Source organism: Miscanthus floridulus, chromosome 10 (assembly GCF_019320115.1).
Source record: "Miscanthus floridulus cultivar M001 chromosome 10, ASM1932011v1, whole genome shotgun sequence".
Lineage (NCBI taxonomy): Eukaryota > Viridiplantae > Streptophyta > Magnoliopsida > Poales > Poaceae > Miscanthus > Miscanthus floridulus.
Genome location: NC_089589.1, coordinates 139,208,702 through 139,232,152, shown reverse-complemented (window position 1 = coordinate 139,232,152; position 23,451 = coordinate 139,208,702). Strand labels below are relative to the sequence as shown.

At 43.8% G+C, this 23,451-nt stretch overlaps 1 pseudogene; it reads left to right on the top strand.

Annotated features, from left to right (window-relative positions):
* The first annotated feature begins 17,206 nt into the window (after positions 1-17,206).
* On the top strand, positions 17,207-22,077 carry LOC136487359 (splicing factor U2af large subunit B-like; annotated as a pseudogene).
* Positions 22,078-23,451: the final 1,374 nt, after the last annotated feature.

Below are 23,451 nucleotides of genomic sequence, written 5' to 3'. Positions count from 1 at the left end.
TTCGAGTATTCTAGAGCCGAGGATCCTTCACGCATGGTCCCAGCTCTTGAGCTGACTGATGAGGAGGTACTCGAGCATCTCCAGAAGATGCTGAAAGGAGTGAGCGTTTTTCCTCCTACTGTCTCCGAGTTCTCTGCCAACAACCCGCCCCCAGCTGTGAGTTGTTTATCTCTTTGTTTGGGTACTTTATGTATTCTTGCTGCATCCATTTTTGCTTAGCTTTTCCTTGTCTCGCTATTTTATCCTTTTTCGTAGGAGCTTGGGCGGAACTTTGTTGACCCGATCCCTCTTGATGTTCTCCCTGCCATGGCGGAGACTGGGGATAAACTTGCTGGAACTTCTGCAACTAGTAAGTCCCCAACGTCCACAGCGCTTCCTAGAGTTTCTTCTGGATTTGTTGATGTATATGAAGAATATGTTCCTCGTCTAGTCCCTTGTGGTCCTCGTAGTGTCCCGAAGAGGGGGCGAATGGATGGGTCTTCATCTGGCCTGTCTATCTCCAAGAAGTCTCGCAAAACAAGTACTCTCTCAGGTACTTCAGTTGTTGCTAGCATGCTCTTAGGTGAGCATATTTAATACTCTTTGTTCCTTTGTTTTCCTGTTTCTCTCTTGAACCGAGTACTTTTTATTCTTTTTTCAGCAGGTGCTTTGGTTTCCTTGGCTAAGGGAGAGGAGGATGACGAAGTGCCCCTCATCATGCGGTGGTGAGTTGTTTTCATATTCCTGTTGCATTGAATTTCTCTTCTTTGTCTTGACTTTTAGTTTTGAACTTTTTGAAGTAACCAAACGTCGGGTACGATTTCTTCTGAGGCTCCCGCGCCGACTTCTTCTGAAGCTCTGGTGTCGAGTTCTTTGGTAGCCTTGGTACCGAGCTCTACCGCTCCTCCAGTGCAGAGTTCTTCCATGGCTCCAGCCCCGGCTTCTTCCGTGGCTCCAGTATCTGCTATCCCGGTCCCGTCGTCAGGTGGCGGGGACGTTTTCGCCATCGTGGTCCCCCCTGCGAGGCCTTCTTTTGGTTTCGCGAAGAAGAAAGTGGTTGGGTGAGTAGATTCTGGCTTCATCCTTTTGCTTCTGTCTTCCTTCTTCTGGTTCTCATCGGTGCTTTCTTTTATCAATTTTCAGTCTTTCATCTTCTCTCGTTTCTTCATCGACTTCTTCTCAGCCTTCCACCGTGCCATCGAGTTCTGAGCCTCAGGACTCGCAACATACTGTTGGTGAAGTTGCTGCGGGGCTTCAGAGCTACCTGGCGAAGTTGCGGACTTGGCCGCCCCGGAGGTGACTATGGCCGTGGCGTCGGGTCCTTCTGAGGGATTGGCTTCGGCTTCCCTGGAGGTTGCTTTGGTCGTTCCTTCTTCGCCCCAGCCGGCCTCTCCTTCCCCTTCTCTTGCTTCCGGCGGTCCCTCTTTTACCGGTGACGTGGTGCAACAGTTCGATGCCACCCATCGGCTATTGGAGCTGACCGTAGCCTAGGGGAGCTTGGCGTCCTCTGCGACTTCTTTCGGGGAGAAGCTTCACGTAAGTTTTTCTGAGATTCTTTCTTAGGCCATTTGTTTTGCCTTTGTCCTTACGCCTTATTTTCCTCTTTCTTTAATTGTTTAGACTTTCTCTCGTGACCATACCGACTTCTTCTTTTCGTCTAAAACCGAGAAGAAGTTGTCCTCCGAGGTAAGTTCTCTGAAGACTAACCTTGACCTCCTCCGGGCCAAGTTGGAGACTAAGCGTAAGTCGCATCAAAAAGAGGAAAAGGCTCTCCGTGCCCGGGTGGTAGAGGTAGAGAAACAGAGAGACACTGTTGCCCAGGAGTTGGAGAAACAAAAAGATGCTGCTATCCGAGAGGCTTCAAAGAACTCGGAGGCCATGAAGAGCTTGGAAGCCGTGAAGAAAGAATGTAAAGGTATTCCGGGTTCTTTTTGTTTCTTTCAGTGTTCAAACCTTTCCCTTCTGATGACTTGTTGTTTGGTGTCTTGTCCAGCTCTCCGAGTTGAAGGAAAAAAGCTCTCGGAGGGCATTGATGAAATGAAGACTCTTGTTCGTACAAGTCATAACAAGGCTGAGGAGGTAATTACTCATGCTGAGGAAGAACTTGCACTTGCTAAGTTGATCAGGCGTGGAGCTGATAAAGATCTTGTGCAGGCCCAAAAAACTATTGAAGACTTGTCTGGGAAGCTGGCGACGGCTACTGAAAATTGGAACGTTTTGTGGAAATCCTTTCGTTCAGTAGCTGACGTTCTCCGGACTCCAGCGGATGACGGGCAATCTTGGGCTCAGTTCATTCCTCGGATTCTGACTCGTTTCCAAGAGTTCACGAAGAAGTGCGCTCAAGTATGTACCAAGAATGTGCTGGCCCAGGTCCGGGTCCTTGCTCCAGAGGCGCCTCTGTCCAAGATAGCAGAGGAAGCTGATAGTCAAGAATACCTTGATGCCATTGAGAGGATGGAGCCTGAGGTCGAAGATTTAGCCAGTAAGGTTGTAGACAGTCTCAATATTAATATTTCCCTTCCTAATGACAATGCCTGATCCAATTGACCAGCCTCTTGTAATATTACACTCCTCTTCAAATGAAGATTCTTTATTTTCGTTGATGTATTCTTTGCCCGGGTGTGGTCGGAGTTACTTGACTTGCTGAGTACTTTGTCCCATTTTCGTCTCTGCTCTGTAAACAACTCTGTGCGTTATCCTGATGAAATCCCTCGATTTGTCGAGTACTTTTCTTTTCTTCCTCTTTTGTGATCCGTCGAGTGCTTTGTCCGCGCTATGACTTGTTAGATGTAGATCTTTGTGTTGACAACCTTTCGTCTACGCTATGTAAAACGACTCGGCATAGAATGTTGCCTTGACAAACTTCGGCATCCGAGTGCTTTCTTGAGTGGCGCTTGTGCTTTTCTGAGGAAAAAGTATTCCTATCTGGATGTAGCCCCCGAGCCTCTTGCTTTTCGGAACGAAGAGCTGGAGGGTCTTTTGAAGCTTAATTTTGGTCGACTAGTTTTAGGTGTTAGCTTTTAGCTACCCTCATCGGCGGGCTCAAGCGTTTTTTCAGCTATTTTGCTCTCGGCCGGGATGCTCAGGCATGTTTTCCGCCATTTTGCTTTTTGTTTCGGGTGTTAGCTTTTAGCTACCCTCATCGGCGGGCTCAAGCGTCTTTTCAGCTATTTTGATCTCGGCCGGGATGCTTAGGCATATTTTCAGCCATTTTGCTTTTTGTTTCGGGTGTTAGCTTTTAGCTACCCTCATCGGCGGGCTCAAGCGTCTTTTCAGCTATTTTGCTCTTGGCCGGGATGCTCAGGCATGTTTTCAGCCATTTTGCTTTTTGTTTTGGGTGTTAGCTTTTAGCTACCCTCATCGGTGGGCTCAAACGTCTTTTCAGCTATTTTGCTCTCGGCCGGGATGCTCAGGCATGTTTTCAGCCATTTTGCTTTTTGTTTCGGGTGTTAGCTTTTAGCTACCCTCATCGGCGGGCTCAAGCGTCTTTTCAGCTATTTTGCTCTCGGCCGGGATGCTCAGGCATGTTTTCAGCCATTTTGTTTTTTGTTTTGGGTGTTAGCTTTTAGCTACCCTCATCGGCGGGCTCAAGCGTCTTTTCAGCTATTTTGCTCTTGGCTGGGATGCTCAGGCATGTTTTCAGCCATTTTGCTTTTTGTTTTGTGAAAACAACTTGTTGAAAGTCATGACAAGACATGCTGTGGATGAATATTATCTTTATTGATCATGAATATAAACTAATACATATGTTGTCGTGGAATATTGTCCTTTGTCGATTGTGAACGTTGGTCCCTTGTGGCTTGCATATCTATTTTTTCTTGAGTTGTTTTTACGCGTAGAATCTTCTTAGCTGGCTGATGTGCCATGTATTGTTGACTTCTCTTCCATCTTCGGTTATTAACTTGTATGTGCCTGGTCTGGTGACTTTTGTGACAATGAACGGACCTTCCCATGGACTGAGTAGCTAATGTCGTCCGTTAGTTTTTTGTATCTTTCTTAGCACTAAGTCTCCGACTTGTAATGATCGAGGATGGGTACTCTTGTTGTAGTGTCGTCTTAAACCTTGTAGGTATCTGGCTGATTGGAGGGTAGCGTTTACTCTGACTTCTTCTGAGCTGTCGAGTTCTAATTTTCTTGTGTGTTCTGCTTCTCCTTCATCGTATTGTTCTATCTTTGGTGATGTCCAGATCAAGTCGGCAGGCAGTACGGCCTCTGACCCGTAAACTAGGAAGAAGGGTGAGTAGCCTGTTGCTCTGCTTATTTGAGTTCGTAGCCCCCATACTACTTTAGGTAATTCTTCAATCCATTTGGACCCATAGTCCACTAGTTCTTCGTATAACCTTGGTTTTAATTCAGCTAGTATGAGTCCATTAGCCCTTTCTACTTGTCCGTTGGCTTCTGGATGTGCAACAGACGCATAGTCTATACTAAAACCACAGTCTTGTGCCCAGCTTTTGAATTCTGTAGCTGTGAAGGGGGAGCCTAGATCTGTGATGATTCGATTGGGCATGCCGAAGCGGTGCATAATGTCTTGGATGAACTCGACTGCTTTGGCTGCGCTGTATTTCGCGAGTGGTTTGTATTCAATCCACTTGGTGAACTTGTCGATTGCTACAAAGATGTACTCGAAGCCACCTTTTGCTTTCTTCAGAGGTCCTACTTGATCCAGCCCCAGCAAGAAAAAGGCCAAGCGGGTGGGATGCAGATAAGATTGTGAGCTGGCACATGGGCTTGTCTTGCAAACATTTGGCAACCTTTGCATTTTCTGACAAGTTCTTCTGCATCTTTCAAAGCGGTTGGCCAGTAGAATCCGATGCGAAATGCTTTGCCATCCAGTGTTCTTGAAGCGGCATGATTTCCATAGCAACCTGAGTGTATTTCATCTAGGATCTCTTTGCCTTCTTCAAATGAGACACATTTTAGGAGTACTCCTGATGATGCTGCTCTTCTGTAAAGTCTATCTCCTACTAGAACGCAGTTTTTGCTTCTACGAACAACTTGGGTGGCTTCTGCTTTTTCTACTGGCAATTTATTTTCTTTGATATAGTCGATGAAAACTTGGCTCCATAAAGTGTTGATTACCAAGATCTGAACGCCTTTAGCCTGAATTTCAGGGGTTGTCTCACCGGGTTGTTTGATAGAGGGAACTGATAGCTCTTCTATGAATACGCCGGGTGGAACCTTCGCTCTGTCTGATCCGAGCTTGGCGAGGACATCTGCTGCAATGTTGGAATCGCGTAGGACGTGTAGAATTTCTAATCCTTGGAAATGTTTTTCAAGTTTCCGTATTTCAGCACAGTAAGCACCCATGTTTTCTTTGGTGCAATCCCAATCTTTGTTGACTTGGTTGATAACTACTGCTGAATCGCCGTATACGAGTAATCTCTTTATTCCGAGGGTAATTGCCACTCGTAGCCCGTGGATGAGGGCTTCATATTCTGCTTCGTTATTTGTAGCTTGCCATAATATCTGAAGGACGTACTTGAGTTGTTTTCCTTCTGGAAAAATGAGGAGAACGCCTGCACTGGCTCCGCCTAGTTTGAGTGACCCATCAAAGTACATCTTCCAGTGGTCAAGGATTGTATCTGATAAAGGCTGTTGAATCTTTGTCCACTCGGCCACAAAATCGGCAAGGGCCTGAGATTTGATTGCTTTCCGCAGGGTGAAATCGATGTTAAGAGCTCTGAGTTCAACTGCCCACTTTGATATGCATCCCGTCGCATCTCTGTTGTGTAAGATGTCTCCAAGCGGGAAGTCTGTCACCACTGTGATCTGGTGGCTTTCAAAATAGTGGCGAAGCTTGCGTGAAGTGATCAATAGGGCGTAGAGTAGTTTTTGCACATGTGGGTACCGTATTTTTGATTCAGATAATACTTCGCTGATGTAGTATACGGGTCGTTGTACTTTATACACGCGTCCTTCTTCTTCTCTTTCTACGACTATTGCCGTGCTGACCACAACAGTAGTCGCTGCAATGTATAGCATCATATCTTTGTCTTTCCTTGGGGGTGTGAGAATTGGTGAGGATGTGAGGTATGCCTTAAGTTTTTTGAAAGCTTCATTGGCTTCTTCTGTCCATTCGAACTTATCTGTCTTCTTTAGTAGTTTAAAGAAAGGTAGTCCTTTTTCACCGAGCCTTGAAATGAAACGATTGAGTGCCGCCATGCAGCCCGTTAGCTTTTGCACATCTTTGATGTTTCTGGGTGGGCCCATTTCTGTTATAGCTCGAATTTGTTTGGTGCTGGCTTCAATCCCGCGCTGACTGACTAAAAATCCGAGTAGTTGTCCTGAGGGAACTCCGAATACACATTTATTTGGGTTCAACTTCCATCTCCATCTTTTCAAGTTTTCGAAGGTTTGCTTTAGATCTTCAATCAGAGTGTCTGGGTTCTTTGTTTTCACCACTACATCATCCACGTATGCCTCCACATTTTCACCGATTTGATCCCCAAGGCAAGTTTGGATAGCTCTTTGGTATGTGGCGCCAGCGTTCTTTAGTCCAAACGACATGGTCTTGTAACAGTAAGCACTGAACGGAGGAATGAAAGACGTCTTGCTCTGGTCTTGTTCTTTTAATGCGATCTGGTGATACCCTGAATAGCAATCGAGAAAGGATAATAGTGCAGACCCTGCCGTTGAGCCAACTATCTGGTCAATGCGTGGTAGCCCGAATGGACCTTTTGGGCAATGTTTGTTGAGATCTGTGTAGTCGACGCACATGCACCACTCGTCCGTGTTCTTTTTCTGTACAAGGATCGGGTTTGCTAGCCAGTCTAGATGAAGGATTTCTCTGATGAATCCGGCTGCCATCAGTTTTATGATTTCCTTTTTAATCGCTGCCTTTTTGTCGGGTGAGAATTGTCATAGCCGTTGTTTTACAGGTTTAGAGTCTTCATTGACATCGATTCCGTGCTCAGCCAACTCCCTTGGGACACCTGGCATGTCGGTCGGCTTCCAAGCGAATATATCTTTGTTGTCCCAAAGAAAGTTGGTGAGCGCGAATTCCTATTTTGCCGAGAGGTGGGTGCTGATGATCGCTGTTTTTGAGGCATCACCAGTGCCCAGGTCGATTTGTTTGACGTCGGCTTCTTTTTGTGGTGCTAAGATGCCGGGCTTTTTAGCCGGTATCACTAGCTGCTCTGGGTTTATTTCTGCAGCAATGGTGGCTATTTCTCTTCTACTTTGGTCATCTTGTGCTCTGGCTGCAATATGGATTGCTTGAACATCGCAGTCAAAAGCGCGTTTCAAGTCACTTCGAAGGGAAAGTACTCCATTAGGTCCTGGCATCTTGAGCAGCAAATATGGGTAATGCGGTATCGCCATGAATTTTGCTATTGCCGGTCGTCCGAGAATTGCGTGGTATGATGACTCAAAGTCCGCCACCTCAAATTTGATGAATTCTGTATGGTAGTTTGAGGGTGTTCCAAAAGTGACTGGTAGAGTAATTTGTCCGAGCGGCATGGCTGCTTTGCTGGGTACTATTCCGTAAAAAGGTGTGCTTGTTGGTGTGATCATCCCGGCGAGTTGTAGTCCCATCTTCTTTAGTGTTTCTGAAAAGATGATGTTGAGTCCAGCTCCCCCGTCGATTAGTACTTTGGTGACAGTCATACCGGCAATAGTTGGGTCTGGAACTAGTGGGTAATGGCCTGCGTTCCCTACGCTAGTCCATTGGTCTTCTCTTGAAAATTGGATTGGATATTGTGACCAATTGAGATATCTTGGTGTAGCCGGTTCTGCTGTCATGATAGTCCGTAGTGCTAGTTTTTCTTGATGTTTGCTTCTGCAATCTGGGGCCCCTGAGAAGATCACTGCTACCGTTCCCCTGGGTTTTTAGAATCCTTTGTCCTCGTGGTTGTCTTCATCTTTTTTCTGATTGTCCTCTTTGGTGTTCTCCTTACTATCTTTTCTTGTGTATCGATCATTGAAAGTGTAGCAATTTCTGATGGTGTGCCTCCCATTAGGGTGCAATGGGCAACATATGTTTTCAATGTCATCATATCTTCTGGGTTTGGAAAACTTCTTTGATTTGTCGGCCATTGCCACGGTATTGTCTGGTCTATGTTTTCTTTCTTGATGTCTGCTATTTCGATGATTTTGCTTGTCCGGGTTGTCCTGGTTGCTTCTATCTGGGAACCTCTCTCGTGTTTTTTCTTCTGCAGTAATCATCTTTTCTACTGTTCGTCTGAATTCTTCATTGTTTCTCAGATTTTCTTTGTAGAAATCTTGAAATTGCCACCTAGCCATGATTCCGTGAGAGAAAGCTTCAATTACTTCTCGTTCAGTGATGTCATGCACTTGAGCCCGCAGTTAGCCGAATCGTCGATAGTAATTTCTAAGACTTTCGCCTCCCTTTTGCTTGAGTCCTTTCAGTTCTGCATGAGTGATTGGGTGTGTGATGATACCCATGAAATTTTCACAAAAAGCTCTTTGCAAGTCCTCCCAATTTCTGATCGATCCTGGGTTCAATTTATCGAACCATTGGAGGGGCATAGTTTCTAGTGCCATGGGAAAGAACAGGGTCTTGATATCGTCGTCTCCTCCGGCTAGTTCAATTGATTATGAATATATTCTGAGCCATTGCCTTGGTTCAGTTTTGCCATCATACTTAGAGTGGTTAGACGGTTTGAACTTGTGAGGTAATCGTACCGATGCAAGCCTGTTCGCGAAACAGGGGAATCTATCGTGTGTTTCGGCTTCTTTGAATTCGGATTCGGCACCTTCTTCTGTCCAACTGTTGTTTTGATGGGAATAATTCTACGAGGCTGTCTGAGTAGGCATCCTACTCCTGGTCTTTCTTGGTTGTTCAAATTGGTAGCCTTGATTATGTTCCTTCCTACTTTCTCCATTATGGCTTCCACCTGGCCCAAGTCTTTCGAAAGTGGACTTCCTTTGATTTTGATTTTCTTGCCTATGGGTTGTTGATCTGGTGGGTAGTCTTGATTGGGCTCTCTCTTCATGCGTTCTCGGGATCGTCGACCGAAGCAAGTCTTGGAGCTGTTCATACTTCTCACCGGGATGTGAAGTTGCTCTGAGTTCTTCTAATGCTTCTTGAATCTTATCGTAAGGTGTGTTTGCCGTGCATCTTCCTTCGACTTCTCGTTGTGATTTTCTTCTATCGTATTTAGCCAAATCTGACTCGTATCTGATCCAGGCTTCCCTGCGCTACCTAGCACGGTGTTGGCGCCCTTGCTTCAACTTGTTTTTCCTTTCTCTAGCTTGTTTCTGACTCTCGGTTTCTCCATCGTAGCCCTGGGCAAAGGGTGATATGTTGGATTCTGATTCATCTGATGACCTGACATCGGGTGCTTCTGGGAGATTTAATGGTGACCGAGGACGTCGAACCATGAGTACTTCCCGTGCGTGAGCCATTCTGTTATTGGTGTTAGTTTTCATACTGTCGGAGTTGCTGATGACTTCAGTAGATGCCTCGATGTCGCAGATCGAGTCTCCTTCTTGGTAAGGTAGAATAGCTGTTGTTGTTGTGCCGGCTAGTTGGGTTCCGCTATCTTCAGGAACGGAACCTGGCCAGTGGATGATATAGTCTTGCGATGTTATCGTTAGCATGAGACCCTCCTAGGCTCCTGTCAGTGGTATCCCAAGCATTGGATTGAAGGGTCTTTCAAACTATCCCTGATAAGATGTTGCCATGTTTAGGAGTCCAAGTGGAGGAAGATCCGACTTCTTGAAGGGATTCTGCGCGTACTCCGAGTTATATTCTTGATAGGTCAAGGCCGCGTTCTTAAGTCCCATCGGAAAAGAACTCAGTTTCCCGAAAGGACTCGGATAAGACTCCAACTCGAATGCGGAGCTCGAATTCGAGTCGGATGCGCAAAGCTACGGAACCTGAGTTGAATCAGACACTATGAGCTGCGCGAATCCTCCGGAGATTTGATCTGTCGTGGTCGTCGGAATAGAATCGTCTTCATGGTGTTTCGAATCTTCAAGGAGACGACTTTGGAGCTTGCCATTGTTGTCTGCCTTGTAGATCCATGAGCCGAAGATGAAAGTGGATCCCGTTGAGAAGATCATGTTGTTGAGGTCCATCGAGCTCTCGGATGCAAATTCGCCGAAAGCCCCTACCTGACGCGCCAGCTGTCGATGTTTTATCACCGATAGCCTGCCACGGGGGTCCCCGGAGCAGTATTGTTTGGGCTTCAGCGTATGCAGAACTCGACGGTTAACGCAAGAGACAGTCGACTTATCCTGGTTCGGACCCTCGATCGTTGATCGAGTAATAGCCCTACGTCCAGCCGGCGTTAGCCTCTACGTTGGATTGATCATGAAGTGTTGTACAATTGTTGTTCTGTTCTCCTTCCCCAGGAGCCCTGCCCTCCTTTATATAGTCAGGAGGCCAGAGTCCTAGTCAGTTTACAATGAGAGATCCTAGTAGGATTACTGAATAGTACTACTACTAAGATCACATGGGAAGAATCCTAGTTGGACTAGATCTTCTCTCTCCCTTGCGGGGTATCCTGTGGGTCCCGCATCGACAGTAGTATGATGCTAGTGCTCAACTATAACCATGATCTTATAACTTGACTAATGATATATGCAATAAACACTAAAAGATGCTTTTTATCAATATGGAACAAGGGGCTAGAGCATTGGGCTATTTTATGGTGCTCTAGATTCCTCTCTCTAAGGACTTATCTGTAAGTGATAATCTGGGACTTACAATACAGCTGTGAGGGCTATACGGCTCTGGCTTTAGCTCAGTATGATGGCCTTTTCTAGCTTATTAGTGGTTACCTTTATTGGCGTAAGAATTGCTTGACAAATTAGGTATAGTGTGGCCTCTGTCCCCTTTGTGTATAGGCTGCGCGTCATTGTGCCATCGGGAAGAGGGCTCTACATCTATTTGTCGAGTGAATCTAATGGCCCTAACTCGTTAGACGAAGCTTTGAAAGGATTCATAGTGAACCCTGCCGATCTTCCTTGAAAGTAGGTCACGAGATTAGCTACATCAGGTAAAAGGGTAAATCACGACTCACAGTGAAAGTGTACAACCTCTGCAGAGTGTAAAACTGGTATATCAGCCGTGCTCACGGTCACGAGCGGCCTTGGAACCCTTACGGAATAGATGATCATTAATGGTTAATGATGATGGACACTGATGATACTGATGATAAAGATGCTCACTAATGATTACTGTTTATGTTATTCATTATTCATGTTTACCTGATCATGTGTTTATATGGGCTCATGATAAACTTGTTGCTACTCCTATGCTAAAATTGTGACAATTAAAAGTTAGTCGCAGTTAAACCAGTGTCAGCCTTTTGAGCCTCATGAACCCCATGTTATATTTGTTGAGTACGACATGTAGTTACACTTGCTTTACTTTTTAAACCTTTAGAAAAATCCCGAATGGGTACCAGATTGCTAGAGTTTCAAGGAATTAGGCTTGTGATCAACCAGTCAGTTGTCCCTGTGGAATTGGAGTCTTCACGTGAAGATCGGAGTGGTCTTTCCGCTGTTTGCTATCTAAGGTTATATTCTTTATACTAAGTACGTTATATATTGAGCATTATCTATTGATATTACCCTTATTTGTAGCTATATGTGAGAATTGACTTTCTGGGCTTACATATAGCGTGTATCTGGTTTTGTTCTTACAACCGGATGCTACCATGTCACTAGGTAAGAGATGGCCTTTAGTGACGTGCGTCACATATGAGAGATAGGTAACACGCAGAGATGACGCACATCAACATGGCCCATCACCTTTGAATGAAGAAAGGTGATGCGGCCAAATGAAGCTCGAAATCTATAATAGCAGTGACTTGTTCCATTTGACAGGTTAACTACAGGAACACAGAGAGAGCTGAATCATTGAGGATTTGTCATGATGCACTACTGGACGTTGCTCAAACATAATGAGAAACGGGGAAAGAGTAACATTGATTGCCATTCAAATAAGAAGAGGTCAAGCAATTCATCCTCAAGGATCACAGCAGTCGAAACTGTTATGAACGACGTATAGGAATATGAAGTAAAGAATCAAGCCACAGAGGAGACACACGATTTAACGTGGAAAACCCCTCCGATGTGAAGGGGAAAAACCACGGGCACCAGCCAGCAACAATCTCACTATCTCAAGAGTTTTGGGTTACACGCCTATGGCGGCTTACAAGAGAATCAAGTCTCCACGAAACCCTAGCAAGGGTGTATATACCGTACCGTACCGCGGGGGGCTCCGCCCCCCGCACCCCCCGAGCACAGGGGCGAGACCTGATGGGCCAGCTTCAGACTCCGCTACGCTCCGGCCCAAGCCTCCGGCGACGGGCCTCCGCTTCGCTCCGTCAGAAGCCTGGCCTATATCTTGGAGTGAATTTGGAACAACTCCAACAAACTCCACCTTGAGACAAATTCATCTTGTATCATAAATCAACCCTTCATCCTGAACATAACAAAGATAGAAAACCACTGGTGCCCACAATAGTCTCTTGGACTATCCAATTAAACCAACTAAGCTTGAGCACAGCTCAAACTTAGCAACAGGAATAGGCTTTGTCATCATATCAGCAGGATTATCATGAGTACTAATCTTGCATACCTTCAGCTTACCTTCTTCAATCACATCACGCACAAAATGATACTTGATATCTATGTGCTTAGTTCTCTCATGGAACATCTGATCTTTAGTGAGGTAAATTGCACTTTGACTGTCACAGTGCAAACTTATGCAAGATTCAACTCCACAAAGCTCAGCGTACAAACCTTTCAGCCAAATTAATTCTTTGCACGCTTCACAAATAGCCATATATTCTGCTTCAGTAGTAGACAACGCAACAACTGACTGTAAAGTAGCCCTCCAACTCACAGCACAACTGTCAACAGTAAACACATAACCTGTAAGTGATCTTCGCCTGTCCAGATCAGCAGCATAATCAGAATCCACATAGCCAATAAGACCCTTATCAGTTCTTCCAAACTTTAAACAGGAATCTGCTGTGCCTCTGAGGTACCTGAAAATCCACTGAACTGCCCTCCAATGTTCTTTGCCAGGATTAGACATATATCTACTAACAAGACTCATAGCATATGACAAATCTGGACGAGAGCAAACCATGGCATACATCAAAGACCCCACAGCACTAGAATAAGGAACCCTTGACATGTATTCAATCTCTGCATCTGTACTAGGACACTGAGCAGCTGACAACTTAAAGTGAGGTGCAATAGGGGTACTAACAGCCTTAGCATTTTGCATGTTGAAACGCTGAAGAACTTTCTTGATATAATTTTGTTGACTAAGAAATAGCAAACCAGATTTTCTGTCTCTACTAATTTCCATACCAAGAATTTTCTTAGCACTACCAAGATCTTTCATATCAAAACCACTACTCAATAGCTTCTTTAACTTAGTGATTTCAATCTTACTCTTGGCAGCAATCAGCATATCATCAACATATAACAGCAAATATATAGGTGATCCATTAACATGCTTGATGTAAACACAGCTATCATACTTAGATCTTTTAAAACTGTGTGCTAACATAAATGAATCAAACCTCTTGTTCCACTGACGAGGGGACTGTTTCAAACCATACAAGGATCTCTTCAACTTACACACATATTTTTCCTTGCCAGGCACTATAAACCCTTCTGGTTGGTCCATGTATATGTCCTCCTCAAGCTCTCCATGCAAAAACGCAGTCTTCACATCTAACTGCTCAAGCTCAAGATCATGTGAAGCAACAATACTAAGGAAAGTACGAATTGAACTGTGTTTTACCACTGGAGAGAACACATCATTGTAGTCAACACCCGGAATTTGACTGTAGCCTTTAGCAACTAACCTTGCCTTATACTTTGGAGGCTCGCTTGGAGATAAACCCTCCTTTCTCTTAAAGATCCATTTGCAACTGATGGTCTTCTTATTCTTAGGCAAAGGTACAATCTCCCATGTACTGTTCTTCTCAAGAGACTGCATCTCCTCATGCATAGCAGAAATCCAATTCTCAGTATCACCACAACGAATAGCTTCTTTATAGGTTGCTGGCTCATGAACATTCTCCACCTGTTCAGCACAACTCAAAGCATAGTAAGACAAATTACACTCTTCAATAAGACGTTTAGGAGGTGCAATTGTCCTTTTTGACTTGCGTTGAGCAATAGGTAAATCCTCCTCTAACTGCAAAATAGGAGTTTGCTGAACATCATCATGAGCATCATCCTCAGCAACATCATTATCATGGTCACCATGCTCATCAACAGGCTCCACCTGCACACCTGTATCATCATCAACATGCTCCACCTGCATGCGCATACGCTGCAGCTCTTTTTCTGGAACATGATCTGAGGGCAAACTGTCAGTAAACATCACAGATTCATTGAAAACAACACTCCTGCTCATAAAAGTCTTTCCTGTTTCAGGATTCCATAATTTATAGCCTTTGACTCCCGAACTATAACCAAGGAAAAGACACTTAACAGCTCTAGGCTCTAATTTTCCATTATCAATATGAGCATAAGCAGTGCATCCAAAAACTTTCAACTGTGAATAATCAGCAGGCGTACCAGACCATACCTCAATGGGAGTTCTTTTATTTAGTGGAATAGAAGGCGACCTGTTTATCAAGTAACAGGCAGTATTAGCAGCTTCAGCCCAAAAATGCTTGCTCATCCTGGCATTAGACAGCATGCAACGGGCCTTAGATATGATGGTTCTGTTCATGCGTTCGGCCACACCATTCTGTTGTGGAGTATGGGGTATGGTGTGATGCCTAACAATGCCTTCCGATCTGCAATAATCATTAAATTCACGCGAACAAAATTCTCCACCATTATCAGTACGAAGCAATTTTACCTTCCTTTCAGTTTGCCTTTCTATCATTACTTTCCAGTCCTTAAAAGCAGCAAAAGTATCATCTTTCTGTTTCAGAAAATAAGGCCAAACCCTTCTAGAGTAATCATCAATAATTGTAAGCATGTAACGAGCACCACCAAGTGAGGACTTACGGGAAGGACCCCATAAATCAGCATGAACATAATCAAGAGTACCTTTAGTGGTGTGAACAGAAGTGTTGAAATGTACCCTTTTATGCTTCCCGAAAATACAATGCTCACAAAACTTTATTTTACTCGAAGTGCAGCCATCCAGCAGGTTTCTTTTCATCAATTCTGCCATACCATGGTGACTCATATGTCCCAAACGCATATGCCAAAGGTTAGTTTTACTAGGTTCATCATTAGTAACAGCAGCAACAGCGGAATCAGAACCAGGTAAGGTACACCCTCTAAGGACATATAACTTTGCAGAATTAAGATCACCTTTCAAGCAAACAAGAGAACCTTTTGATACCTTCAGAACGCCATCTGAACCAGAATATTTGTAACCTTCTGCATCAAGCGTGCTCAATGAGATAAGATTTCTAGACATCCCTGGTATATACCTGACGTTTTTCAGCGTGCGTGTCATGCCATCATCAGTCTTGATCTGAACTGATCCAATCCCTACAATGTCACACGGGTTATCATCTCCCATCCGCACAACATCCCCTTTCTGCACAGGCTTATACGAGCTAAACCAATTTCTGTTAGTGCAAATATGAAATGAACATGCGGAATCGAGAATCCATTCATCATGACCAGCAACACAACCAGCAAATACTACCAGACAATCTCCAGAATCATCATCAGACGCAGCAGCAGCAACAGAGACCTTACCAGCCGACTTTTGTTTTCTCTTCTCCTTATTCTGTACTTTTCTGCAATCCTCAACATTATGATTTGTCAGCTTGCAATAAACACAGAACTTTTTATTACCATGCGGCTTGGACTTTGAACGGCCTCTTCTTTCGTAGTTCTTTCTACCATCATTGCCATCATTTGAGGATCTGTTTTCAGTTCTGCCTCTCACATGCAAAGCATCGCCCTTGGAGGACGACGTCCCGTCATTCTGCACCATGCCTCTCATCTTCTCCCTAGACTGGAGAGCCTCATAAACTTCCTTTAGGGTTAGTTCATCACGGCTCAAAAGTATGGTGTCACGAAAATTTGCATACGAATTTGGCAAAGAACATAGCAGTAAAAGACCTAAGTCCTCATCATCATACTTCACCTCCATCGACACTAGGTCGGCGACAAGCCTGGCCTATATCTTGGAGTGAATTTGGAACAACTCCAACAGAAACCCTACTCCAAGCTCAGCTACTGACACCAAGATAAAGGTCTCCAGGGAGAAAGCAAGCCAAGGAGAAGGAGAAGAATGAAGGAGATGGATCCTTGGTACTATCTGTGGTCCGAAAGATGATGCAAAGGAGATGTTGGCGGAGAGGAAGCAAGGGATATCGTGGGGGACTTGCAATGTTGTATGCCCACTGTGATTAGTAGAAGTGAAAAAATTCATAGTTTTTAAACCAGGTGTCTAAATGAAATTCCGATTGCACCCTTTATTATTCTTACAGTGAGCTTCGAAACAAGACCATACTTGACAATTTTAGGATTATTTTTTTGGAATACTTTTTAAGAACTGGAACAATTGTTCTAGCTTCATAATAAATTGTTTCGACCTCAGGAAAAAATGTTCTACTTATAAAAATTATCCAAACATATCCAAGTATGATCTTGTTTCGAAGATCTCGTCACGAAAATCATAGCAAAACAATAGAAATTTTATTTCGACGTCTGGTTTGAAAACTATGAGTTTTTTTTTCAGATTCGCAGTTTACACGGATTTCCGTAGGTGGGCCAGGGGGTGGGCGGCGGTGGCTTAATTAGGCCACTACCAATGGAAGAGTTTCATTCTCATTAAATACTATGCCTGTTAGCATTTTTATGACATAGCATCAAATTAATGATAAAATATGGGAAATTGATTTCATCCTGATGAAATAAGAGTACGCCATTTCCAAGAATTGGAAAGCGTATGAAACTAGCATTGGGGCATAAAGTTTTATTTCATCCAACAACAAGCTAATCATGAGCGTATTAAATGTTATGACTAGCCTATAAAACAATAAATGAAACAATCATTGGCTGCAGATGTTTCATTCACCATTTTAAAACACTATAGATGTTATGACATTTTAGTAACATCAAAAATGAAATACTCCATCGAGATTGGCGGCACCACCGAAGACACCTCCTTCAAGCAGGCGGCGATTGACCGACCATTGACTTTAGCAAAGATTTTCGTCCAACTACAAGCAGGCAGGCCCGTATAAGCCCAATAGGAAATTGGGTCGCCGACGCGTTCCGGTAGAGAGAGGTCCATAAAAATTTAAGGAACAGAAGAAGCTCGGCCTCGCTACTCGCGACGACGCCAGCGAAAGCCCCCCCAAACCATCCAGCCGGAGCAGCGTGGCTCCTGAGATGTCTGATGACCCTAGCGGCGGCGGCGGCGGCGGCGGCGAGGATTGTGCGGAGGCTTTCCGCCCCGAGGTGATCCCCGCTAACCCCTCCTTACTGTGCTGGGAACCCGATCTCCGTGCCGAAATTTCCTGGGGCCACGGTGCCCACCCTCGTTTTGATCCGTCCGTACTTGCCGCCTTGAGCCTCGCCGAATCCTACGCTGTTCGACCCATCCATGCGGGTGCGGTGGATGGTGGACCTAGTCGGGGAGCCTGGAGTGGTTTAGGGGTTTCAACCTGGATGTGTGCTCCACTCGGCGTGGGTGCCCCTTTTTGAGCTTTGGTTGCTTTCAGATCGCTGCAGCAGATCCGTTCGCTTGCTGACATGGCTGCTGTCAGCAGCGCTGGTAGGTTGCTTAATTGCTTGCTGCATTAGTGCATAGATAAAAGGTTTTTTAGTTTGGTCTTGCTTTTGTGGATCTGTTAATCACTGGGTGGAACAATGCAATGGTGGAAGGCCGACACGGAGCAAATTTGCTCACGTCTTTCTGTCTAGCTAAATGCGTGACCAGATTTGTTTTTAGCGATGATGCTTTTTGCTGTTTTTCTTACAGACAAGGCAGCAGGGTTTCGAACCCTGCTGGTACATTTGTAATAATTGGTTTTGATGGGTCCCTTTTTTTTATGGCTTGCGATGTGCTGATGTTATTAATTGTTCAACATCATACCACCTAAAAGTTAAAACGACTCCGGAACTCAAAAAAATGAATAAGGAAGTGCAACTTTGTTATACACTCTAATTGTGAACCTATACTTCCTTAAGCCTTGACCTGCCCAGTTGATGCAACTGGGGAAGCTACTTGAGGATGCTAAAACCTCAAGTGCTTGGAAACACTGGCCACATGCCTTTCAAACTCTTGGTTATTCATAATGCAGACTTACTGCAAGTGTACTGCGCCCTTTTTCCTGGATTTATTCTGTCATCTAGAGAAATACTCTTCTTTTTAGCTAATCTTTTTTTCTATGTCGATAAATTTAGACTAATGTTGTCCTATACTCTTTATCTATAGGGCGAGACTCATCCGCCTGACGATGGGTTGTCAAAATCCAGGGATAGAGAAAAAGACAGGGACAGGGATCATCACAGGGATAGAGATCAAGGAAGGGACAGGGACAGAGAGGGAACGGGATCGCCACAACAGACATCATCAGGATAGGAAGGAACACCGAGACTGTCCTGACAACCATGATTATCACAGAGGCCGTGATTCTGAAAGGTATCTCTGTTTACATGCACCTTATCATGCTTAAGAAACAGTGCTTTTTTTCCAAGAGTGGCCATTTTGGTTCTTGTTGATTTTCATGAAAATTTACTCAATTATGTTCCGGACAGTGTTTCAGATTGTTAGTGAGGGACTCACATTTATAGTTTGCTTGTATTATGTATCGAATTTTTAATTCTGGTACAGGAGAAGAGACCGCGAAAGAGATGGCCACAGGAGGCATCGTTCTCGATCAAGGGGCAGGGATCGCAGATCTTGATCTCGTTCTCGTTCAAGAAGGTAAGAAAATGAAGGTCCTGAATGGGTGTATAATCAGTTATTGATGTCTATACACACAACCTGTTTATACCATCTTGAAGTTACCTTTTGGCCTTGATACCACTACTTATGCAGAAAAGCCAAATCGATGTGTTTTCCTATATGTATTATGTTTAAAATTTTCCTGTATTTTGCCTTTGCCCCTTATTGCCTCAAAATTCATTTGAGCCATGCACAATGCATATTTCAATAAGTGCGGCTAATTGCTTTAGCTAAGAGATAGCATCTATGCCTTTGTTAGATATTATCACTCATCTCATGTAGTATTCAAAATTCGGTCTTCCATTTTATACTTCAGTTTCACATCATTCACTGATACCCATTATGTTGAGTTGAAGCAGCAAGCGAGTGAGTGGGTTCGATGCGCCACCCCCACAAGCAGCTTCTACGTTTCCTGTTATTCCAACCCCAAGTATGCTCTCATCAACTCAGTTAACTATTTGTATTTTTATCTCTGCAATTTTGTATAGTTTATTTTTAGTTGTTACTCACCAACCACTCATTTCCATCACACTGCTATACTGTTGTTATGACAATTGCCATTACTACAATTTCCTAGCATTTCATCAGCCCAGTAATAATTTTTGAACTTTGCATCAGTGAATACTGAGGCCCCCTTTGGAATGTGGGATTGTTTCCCGAATCCTGTGTTTTTCCTGTGAAATTATTAAATTAAACTAAATCCTGTGAGATTCCTATGAAATTCCTGCGTTCCAAAGGAGGCCAATAATGCTGGGCACCATAAAACTTTGCAATCTTTGGCAATTGGCATCTTCAGTAGAGTCTGCTGAACATTTTCTTGGAGATGCCATACCTCCAAGCACCTTAAGTTGCACCCCTAACTCCAATACAAAAGTGCTAAATGATGGTCACCTAGAATAAGGTGATAGCTTGAGGAAATAATAAAGTGGGACTATTTATTGTAGCCTTGAATAAAGTGCTTGGAGAGATACTTGTCCTGAAGGATACACCTATAGTGAAAGTGTGAACAAATGATTGCTTTCTCTCTGTACCCTTTAAGCATCCGCTAGAGATCTTATATGTGCGATAACATCTTCTAGTGCAAATAAGTTCACTTTTTGTTTTACCGTTATCTAATAACTGAAAACTGAGCAAAATTTTCTGCTTCTGTTCTTATTGTTGTTTGTTTGTTTTGTGTATGTATATGGTATAAGAAGGCAATATTTGGTCACTTGCCCCACTGCCTCCATCTTCTAGGTCTATACAGTTTTTCAGGAGCAATACCTTAGTTGCTAATTAATTACACCTCCTACTTGAAATTTATTGCAACATTGTAGGCATAACAGGCTCTTCTTTTACTGGCATGTTTCCAAACATGCTCCTTCCTTTTGGTGTTGGTGTTGGTGGACAGGTGATTGTTCCTTCATTTAGTATCTTTGTATCTTTAACTTTGAAGGAATTTAGAAGTCCTTTTTAATCTCTGAACTGGACTTTTGTTGCTTTGTAACCATATTCGTTTTCTTGAATCAGTTCAATCCCCTTGTCATCCAGCCACAAGCAATGACTCAACAGGTATGGGGTTCTCTTGTTGATAATTTGCTGCAGGTTTCAATAAACAATGTGCCAACATCCTTGTCTATCAGGCTAGTCGTCATGCTCGGCGTGTTTATGTTGGTGGCCTTGCTCCATCTGCTAATGAACAGGTCCATATACTAGAAGTTGGGTTAATTTACATCACTTGTGCATATAACTTGCAACTGTTGGTTCAGTTGGTTTTTCTTTTTTGCAGACAGTGGCAGTTTACTTTAATCAAGTCATGGCTGCTATTGGAGGAAACACTGCTGGTCCAGGCGATGCTGTTCTTAATGTCTACATAAACCATGATAAGAAATTTGCTTTTGTGGAAATGAGATCTGTCGAGGAAGCAAGCAATGCAATAGCCCTGGATGGCATTTTGTTTGAAGGGGCGCCAGTGAAGGTTAGAAGGCCAACAGACTATAACCCTTCTCTGGCTGCTGCACTGGGCCCAAGCCAGCCAAGCCCCAATCTGAATCTTTCTGCAGTTGGCCTAACAGCAGGATCTGCTGGAGGGTTAGAAGGTCCAGATCGTATTTTTGTGGGTGGCCTTCCCTATTACTTCACTGAAGCTCAAGTTCAGGAGTTGCTTGAATCATTTGGTCCTCTATGTGGATTTGATCTTGTGAAGGATAGGGAAACAGGTAACTCAAAGGGCTATGCATTCTGTGTTTACCAGGACCTCAATGTCACTGACATTGCTTGCGCTGCTCTAAATGGTATCAAGATGGGGGACAAAATCCTTACTGTCAAACGAGCAAACCAGGGAGAGCAGGAAAGTATCCTATTACAGGCACAGCAACAGGTGCAGTTACAGGTATAGACCAAACTATGTAATTATCATCCATGGCAATGTTTTGTTCTATTATGTCAGTCAGGTTGTATGTTTACCGTTGATCTTGGGTTCTGTTCCTGAGAGTTGCTCTTGTGAACAGAAACTTGTGTATCAAGTTGGAGCACCGCCTACAAAGGTTGTTTGTCTCACCCAGGTGGTAAGTGCAGATGAATTGAAAGATGATGAAGAGTATGAGGACATTATGGAAGACATGAGGCTAGAAGCAGGCAAATACTTACTGTTGATCTCCAGCAGAATTAGAGTTAACTTCTCCATCTTTTCCTTTTCTCAATATGCCATTTCTGACTCCAATAGTTTCAGATTCAATTGGGTATGATGATTAGTCAGTACAGTTACAGTAGTCAGTACTCATAAAGAAAAATCTTTTCCTCAGGAAATTTGGTGAAAGTTGTGATCCCACGTCCTGACCCCAGTGGACAGCCAGTTGCAGGAGTTGGAAAGGTGAGCCTTACTATGATTTGAGGTTTAAACTGTACTGTAACATTTGTATTGAATTGTTTCTGATGCATGGGCTTGCCATTGCATGTGTTTCTGGAATATGCAGATGTTGATGGTGCTGCCAAAGCAAAGACGGCATTGCACGGAAGGAAATTCGGTGGGAACCCCGTGGTTGCGGTTTGCTATGCGGAGGACAAATTTGCCAATGAGGAATACGATGGATAAATACTGGCCCACCATTATCTTTTGCCTACATGTTTGTAATCATAACGATGAAAGATTTCTCACCAACGCTGAATGCGTCGTGTTAGCCTTGGATTTATGCTGAGCCACTAGTCGAGAACATGGAAAGAATAGATTGTGAAAAGTACCTGATCCTCAGCCTCCATCTTGAAGTATTCGGGTTATTTGCCTGTTCTGTATCTGGTTTCCCTATTGTTGTTTCCGCTGAGTTTCTTACAGTATCACTACTGGAAACACTAATTTTCCTGTGCATCGAAATGCATCGAAACACGACAGGGATATAATAAAAACTGTCAGGAAAATTAATCATGTCGGCAACCCGACAGGCCAATACCGTCAGGGATAAAATGACAGGGAAAATAAATTTGCCTGTAGGTTGGCCGTCAAAATTAATTGCCCTCTCGGGATTTCCGTGTGCAAGGAAATCTTTGTGCTCAGGTTTATTCACGCGCCAAAAACCGACAGATTAATCAATATCCTTGTCGGTTATCGCGCACAGAAAAAATAGTAGACCGACAAGAAAATAGATTTTTTCCTGTGCGCGATCCTCTCGGAAAAATCTTTGGTAGCCGACAGGTTAAATAATTTTCCTGTAGGCGCACACCCTCAAGGATTTATTTTGCAACCGACAAGGTAAATACATTCCCTGTGTGTCTCTGCGCACAGGGAAAATAACTAGACATCAAGTTAATAATTTTACTGTGAGCTTGATCGACAGAATAATATCACAAGCCCAATAATGAAAATGGGTGCCAGATTCAAATAATACATTCATTCCAGGCAATAATAATAGGCATTTCATATCCACATTCCAGCATTCAAATGAGATAGGCTACATCACATTCATATTACTAGCAGATGAAGGTTCCACCAAAGCCAACATCACAGGACATCCACCAGGCTATATATGTGTGCCTTCACAGCACAAGTCTTTATAACATTCTACTACCAAAGTCATCAAGTTCTCCATGCTACCAAAAGATGCTGTTCATGATCAGCTATACTATTTCAACACCTAACCCAATCATAATCAGCTAACAGTTAGATGTTCAAAAGACAAAAGGGCAGTCCATCGATATATGAGCCAACACCAACCATGCTTCATATTACCATGTTCACCATGCTGTTGGATCCATCATTCATGCCACCAATGTTGCTGCCGACGTTTGCATTGTCATCATCGTCATCCATTTCCTCGTCCTCATCCCTGTCCTCAGTGCAGGCAATGCCATCTAGAGCTTCATCACTATTATGTCGTCGTCCATGTCTTCACCTTCCATGTTGGGCAATGCCATCCAGAGCCTCATCACCCTCATTATTAGCGGCTGGGCTATGAACTTCATTGAAACCCTCATTATTAGCTGTTGGGCAATAATCATTGTACTAACATGGCTCTCGCCATGCTCTGTCCAAATTTCGTAGCCTTCTTTAAAACCATATTTACACAAGTGGAGCTCAATAGTATGCCTTTTCAGCTTAAAATAGTTTCGATACATGGCAC